Source organism: Trichechus manatus, unplaced genomic scaffold (assembly GCF_000243295.1).
Source record: "Trichechus manatus latirostris isolate Lorelei unplaced genomic scaffold, TriManLat1.0 scaffold00271, whole genome shotgun sequence".
NCBI classification, from domain to species: domain Eukaryota; kingdom Metazoa; phylum Chordata; class Mammalia; order Sirenia; family Trichechidae; genus Trichechus; species Trichechus manatus.
The window spans coordinates 705,346-712,740 of NW_004444207.1; positions in this window are offsets into that span (position 1 = coordinate 705,346).

Consider the following 7,395-nt stretch of genomic DNA (forward strand, 5'->3'; position numbering starts at 1 on the left):
TATACACACGCACACACATATATATACATATATATATATACACATATATATACATATATAAATACATATAAATATTTTTACATATAAATGTACAGAGGTTTGCACAGCGGAACAATGGCCTATTGAATTGACCGTATTAATTGCATTCACTGGTTACTCAGTAAAATAACCAAATAAGCTAGGAGTCATTTGCTTTGCTACTTTATGTTCTGTTGCTCCCATTTTCTCTTAAACGGAATATGTTTCTGTCTTAAACATTCTAAAGTGGAGTGAGCTTTGCTCTATGACATAATCTTTTCTCAAATCTTTGTTTGCTGTGATGGCAAAGTTAGCTTAATATACGCAAAAAGGAAAAAATAATGAGAAAGAAGAAAGTAAAAAAAGAGGAAGGAAGAAAATAAGAAATAAAAGAAAGTAGGAATAAAGAAAGGAAGGAAGAAGTTGGGAGGAGAAAGAATGGAAGCAACAGGAGGACAAAAGGGAATAAACAGGAAAGTAAAGAGCAAAGGAGAGACTAGATGAAGAAAAAATTGGAGAAAGAAGGAAGAAAATGTAAGAAAGGAAAAGAAAGAACAAGAAAGACGAGAAAGATAAAAAAAGGAAAGAGGAAGCAAGAAAGAAAAGAAAGGAAGAAAACAAAAGTCAATGATTTGCTGCTTTCTTTCTTATGCTGTAGTTAACACACAAGAGAAAATTCCTTCGTGCCAGCTACCTGAGATCTATATCTATTATTCTGCCGAATAGAAAGGACAGATTCTTTCCTTCTGCTTTTTTTGTATTATTATTATTTTCAGAAAGTTCTGTGTTGTTGGAAATGTGACATTTGTGGATTGGCGGTCTAAAAGTAAAGTAAAAATTTTAGCTGGTGAAATCATGTGTCCCAGATGAGATATTCTTGAGGAGGGCATTTCACAAGAATGAGGTTTTTAGGCACAATTTTCCAAAGTGAACCCTGGAGATTTTTTGGCAACTAAGTTCTCAGTAGCCTGGTGCCATTTTGTTCTAGTTCTCAGTTTTATTGTGTTTTCTTGATTTTACGTTAGCTCCTTTCAGAATGGTGATGACTAAAGATAACAAAATAGAGCAACACCATGATTATTCATATGGCAAACACATATACCCCTCAAATTATCAATTATCTTAATTAAAATATTTAAAAATTTATGTCCCCAGACATACACATGCACACTACAGCACATGCATATATATACAGGCATACATCTCTCAGTGTATGCTGTGGCCTGTTCAATATCCACTGTCAAGCCTTGAGAATGAAAATCAAAATTCACATGCTATCCTACAGCCATGCTACAATTTTCAGTCAGTAAAAAGTGACTGTCAAAATTCTCGATTTCTACTTGCTGCGGTATTACAATTATTTGCCAATTCTTAAAAGTGGTTTTATTTTTTAATATTATTATTGCTTTTAATAACAGCTAAATGATGTGCTTCTGAAGTCAGCCTTATGTTTAAGCTGAGAAGACAGTTTCTTCCACAGCATAACAGATCCTAAACATAGCCTTGCTTCTTCTGTACCAGAACATCGTCATCGTCATCATCATCATCATCATCATCATCATCATCATCAACAACAACAACACAAGAACATTTCCCTCTCTGGCAATTTATAATGCCTATAATTGTTTCATTAAACTCAATCATCTAATGCCTTTCTTATCTTTCTTATTATGTTGTAATAACTACTCACTTCAGATTACAAATTATGTAAGGTTAAATTAGAATTTTAAGTCATAAATGTCCTCCAATATCCAAATGAAATCACCAATGTTTTATTTTGTAAATACATGTATGTACTTAATAGATAACAAGCTGGAGTATATGAAGAAGAACTGGGCATCAGGTTTGGAGGAAGACTCACTAACAACCTGTGTTATGCAGATGACACAACCTTGTTTGTTGAAAGTGAAGAGGACTTGAAACACTGATGAAGATCAAACACCACAGCCTTCAGAATGGATTATACCTCAAGATAAAGAAAACAAAAATCCTCACAACTGGACCAATAAGCAACATCATGATTGTCATGGATTGAATTATGTCCCTCCAAAGTATCTGTCAACTTGGCTGGGTCATGAGTCCCAGTATTGTATGATTGTGTACCATTTTGTAATCTGATGTGATTTCCTTATGTGTTGTGAACTCTGTCACTATGAAGTAGTAAGATGGATTCGCAGCAGTCATACTGATGAGGTATACAAGATTGGACGGTGTCTTAAGCCAATCTCTTTTGAGATAAAAAAGAGAGAAGCAAACAGAGGCACAGGGAATCTCATACCACCAAGAAAGCAGTGCTGGGAGCAGAGCGCTTCCTTTGGACCTGAAGTTCCTGCGCTGAGATACTCCCAAAGTGAGGGAAAACTGATGTACCACAAGGACATTCCTCCAGAGCTGACAGAGAGAGAAAACCTTCCCCTGGAGCCGATGCCTTGAATTTGGACTTGTAGCCTACTAGACTATGAGAGAATAAATTTCTCTTGTTAAAAGCCATCCACCTGTGGTATTTCTGTTATAGCAGCTCCAGATGACTAAGACAATGATAAACGGACAAAAAATTAAAATTGTCAAGGATTTCATTTTACCTGGATCCACAATCAACATTCACAGAAGCAGCAGTCAAGAAATCAAAAGATGCATTGCATTGGGCAAATCTGTTGCAAAAGACCTCTTTAAAGTGTTGAAAACCAAAGACGTCACCTTGAAGACTACGGTGCACTTGATCCAAGCCATGGTGTTTTCAATTGCCTTATATGCATGTGAAGGCTGGAGGATGAATAAGGAAAACTGAAGAAGGTTGATGCTTTTGAATTATGGTGTTGATGAAGAATATTAAATATACCATGGGCTACCAAAAGAATGAACAAATTTGTCTTGGAAGAAGTAAAACCAAAATGCTCCCTAGAAGCAAAGATGGTGAGATTACGTCTCGCATACATTGGACATGTTATCAGGAGGGATCAGTCTCTGGAGAAGGACATCATGCTTGGCAGAGAGTCATCAAAAAAGAAGAGAAGACCCTAAATGATATGGATTGACACAGTGGCTACAACAATGGGCTCAAGTATAACAATGGTTATGAGGATGGCACAGGACAGAGCAGTGTTTTGATCTATTGTACCTAGGGTCACTATGAGAGGGAACTAACTTGAAGGCATCTAACAACAACAGCAACACTTAAAAGATAAGTATATCATATATAATTTATATATGTATATGAATATTTAAGGAGCACTGGTGGCATAGGGGCTAAGTGCTACGGCGGCTAACCAAAACATCCACAGTTCAAATGTACCAGGCGCTCCTTTGAAACTCTGTGGGGTAGTTCTACTCTGTCCTATAGGGTTGCTATGAGTCGGAATTGACTCTATGGCAGTGGGTTTGGTTTTGATTTTTAGTGCTGCAATGGTAAAGCGCTTGGCTACTAACCAAAAGATTGGTGGTTTGAACTCACTAGCCACTCCATGGGAGAAAGATGTGGGAGTCTGCTTCCATAAAGATTACAGCCTTAAAAACCCTATGGGGCAGTTTTGCTCTGTCCTGTTGGGTCGCTGTGAGTTGGAATCAACTCTATGGCAATGGGTTTGGTTTTATATATATATATGGCTTTGAAACGTTTTGAAATTGTATATATTATATATATATGTAATATATTCAATAGCATTCCATCTTAATAAATACAGATTACTAAATTATTTTGAATAAATATTAATTGTATACCTTCTATGTGTTAGGCATTTGTCTTTGTTTCCTAGTGTTGCTATAATGCCAATACCCCAAATGGGTTGCTTTGAAGAACAGAAGTTCACTTTTTCAAGTCTGGAAGCTAAAAACCCCTATCAGGATCTCTGCCATGTTGATTCTTTCTGTGAGTCTCTCTCCTAGATTCTGGTGTCTGCTGGCAATCCTTTGCGATTAGGCATTCCTCACATGTCCTCTGCTTTCCTTTATGTGTGTGTCTTTTTTAGTCTTTTTATAACTCAGAATTAATTTGGTTTAGGTTGCACCTTACACTGGAATGACCTCAACTGATTGATTGATTATATTACATTTTATTATATCATGGAAGATGATTACATTACATTAGATGTAAGGTCGTTACATTACATTACATTATGGAAGGTACTCTACTCTTCCCGAAGCTAACTGATTTAATCACTTCTAACTACTCCATAATAGCACATGTAACTACTCCATGACAACAACAAGGCTGGTGTTTGACCAGCCAACAGAGAACCATATTCTAGTTAAGGTGATACATCAAATTAATCACAGCATAGTATTAGGCACTGGGGAACTCTCAGACTTACACAGTTTCAAGGGAGAGGACAACAAGGAAGAAGAAATTCCTATAAAGGATACTAAGTGCTATGAGGAAAAAAACATGGGAAGTTATGGAGGTAAAACGTGAGACACCTGATCCATATCGGAAGTTACGGGGAATATTTCTTGGGTGAGGATAATGCTTAAACTGAATCTGAAATTTATCCAGGAGAAGAGGAGCAGGAAGAGTATTCCAGGACATTCCCAGCAGGTGAAAGAATATGTGAAGAAGTTTGTCAATTAAAAGAGAGCATGACATACTAGTATATTAGTAAATCATTTCATATTTTTTTTGACGCTTCAAAGCTCAAAAGCAGATGCACTTAGAAAGATCGATGTCTTGGGTGGATTTTTCCAAGAAACAGTCCCTAAAATGCCGCTTTATTAAGGGATTTATTAAGGGAAAGCTCTCAGAATCTATTAAACCTTATGCCCAGGAAACAAGACAGAGAAGGGGAACATGCTAAGAAGACTATAACTCCAAGCAAAGATCCTGGGAAGGTGGCTTCTGCCTTATCTGAAGCATAAGTTAGACTTACTTAAGGAGGTATGGAAGGTGAGTTTCCATTCTCTTGTACCAGTCATTAATTGGCTAAAGTCCACCCTGGGGATCTTAAATCCCCAGACACTCCGGCCTGTCTGCCATGTGGGCAAAGTGGCTTCAGTAGCCTGAGGGCAGCCTTCCAAAGAAAGTCTCAGATTCAGGCTACTTGAGGCAAAAGCACAGAGAAGCTATGAAGTAGCACAAGGACACAAATAGAAGGATCAAAGGAAATACGGGCAGAGCACAGACATGGTTCCTTACAGGTGGGCACAAATAAAGCTGTTTTAAATGGGATTACATCATGGCCAATCGCAAAGCTAGACTACACCGAATATATTTTTTTGATGTCCTCAAAACAGATTCTCTAAGCCAAGGAAAAAGCACTTCTGAGTTTATCTGCTTTAGACTTTCTACATTGGGACAACTCAGTGCATGTTAAATGCTAATATTTAACAATGAAACAATAAAACAAACCACTCATGGATATTTTTGGATAATTTAGAGATGACTCTAGCTTTCTTATTCTGACTGCGTAATGAGACAGACATATATCATCTGTATCTGAGCCTTGACCAGCAACCATCTATTGTGTTTAAATGGTGAGCCTTGTTCTCATTTCTCATCTAATAAATGTTAAACATATCATTTAGTCCACTATATTGTATGAACTTAGTGAAGAACTGCCTCATATCTCTCTTCATAAGTGTGTAATTTTCAATTTTTTACCCCTAAAATGTATAAGTCAAAAAGACTGTACTGCTGTTAAGTATTTAAAAATCCTATTTATACAGAAAAATTAAATAAAATTTAAAGCAATTGTTTGGATGACTTGCGTAAAACCCACTTTGTTGGCCTGAAAGATCCTAGTATACTGTTTACTCAGATTGAATTTACCAGATAATGGCTTACCAACACCCTCCAATATTCCTCAGGAGACAGACACTGCATGATTGCCTACTACTTGCAGCGAGATAAATAGTTTCTTATACTGAAAGTAGCAACTTTACACTCAGTAAATAATAGTGAATATGTCTGGTGAACATCAAAGGGATTGTTATACCATCTGGTTTTTGATGATCTTTAAAAAGAATTTGAGAAAGATAAAAAAAAAAAAAAAAGTAGTGCGTATGAGAAGTTAAACTGAGATGTTAGCACTTTGGGACTCTAAAATATATATATACAGACACTCACACACATGTATCTCAATATAATGGCTAGGTTCTGAGAAGTGTTACACAAATGACAATTTTGAAGATGTGAAACTCAACACATTAGTCTTAGTCATCTCGTGCTGCTATAACAGAAATACCACAAATGAGTGGCTTTAACAAAGACAAATTTATTCTCTCACAGTCTAGGAGGCTAGAAGTAGGAATTCAGGGTGTCAGCTCCAGGGGAAGGCTTTCTTTCTCTGTGGGCTCTGGGGGATGTCTTTGTCATCAGTCTTCCGTTATTGAGGGACTTCTTAGCCCAGGGACCTGGTCCAAAGGAGGTGCTATTCTGGCTCTTGTTTCTTCCTGGTATGTGGTCTCCCTGTCTCTCTGCTAGCTTCTCTCTTTTACATCTCAAAAGAGATTGATTTAAAACACAACCTAATCTTGTAGATTGAGCCCTGCCTCATTAACATAACTGTTGCTAATCTCACCTCATTAACATCATAGAAGTAAGATTTATAACACATAGGAAAATCATAGCAGATTACAAAATGGTAGAGAATCAGCAATATTAGGAATCATGGACTAGTCAAGTTGACACATATTTTTTAGGGGGACACAATTCAATCCATAACAACATTTCTAGGGACATGCTAGAAACATTTAATTCATTGGAACTAGTCTAACTTTGCGACCTAAATCAACAGTAATTATACGTGGTTAAGAACTTGGCTGCTAACCAAAAAGTTGGCGGTTTGAATCCACCAGCTAATCCTTGGGAACTCTATGGGGAAGTTCTACTCTGTCCTATAGGGTCTCTGTGAGTTAGAATCGACTTGATGGTAATGGGTTTGATTTTTTGGTTTCCTCACTTATTGTTTGGAGCCCTCCTTATAAAGAGAAACGGAGAAAAATCAACATTTTTTCAGTACATAAATTACAACACCTTCAGTTCTCCCAATCCTATGATGTAGAAACATTATTGCTGCTGTTTTACAGATGAGGAAACAGGATAAATCACTTCCCTAAAGTGTCACAATTATTGAAGTTTTGGAGCTAGAAACCAAATCCCAATTTTGTCTAACTCCAGAAGTCTCATAACCATATAACTTGTTTTTGCTCTCTGTAAAATATCTACCATTCACAGGTCTATAGTACTTTTTACCTTGTGTGTTTCCCTCAAACTATCACGTTAACCTCACTTATACAATGAAAGGATATTTCTATATCAAAATTGTGGTGTCAAAAGTTGAAGACTCAGTCCATTAGAGGAATCTCCTTCCTTCCTCTCTCCCTTTATTTCCTCCCTTCCTCTCTCCTCCCTCCCTCCCCCTCCCTCTTTCTCTCTTTCACTTTCCC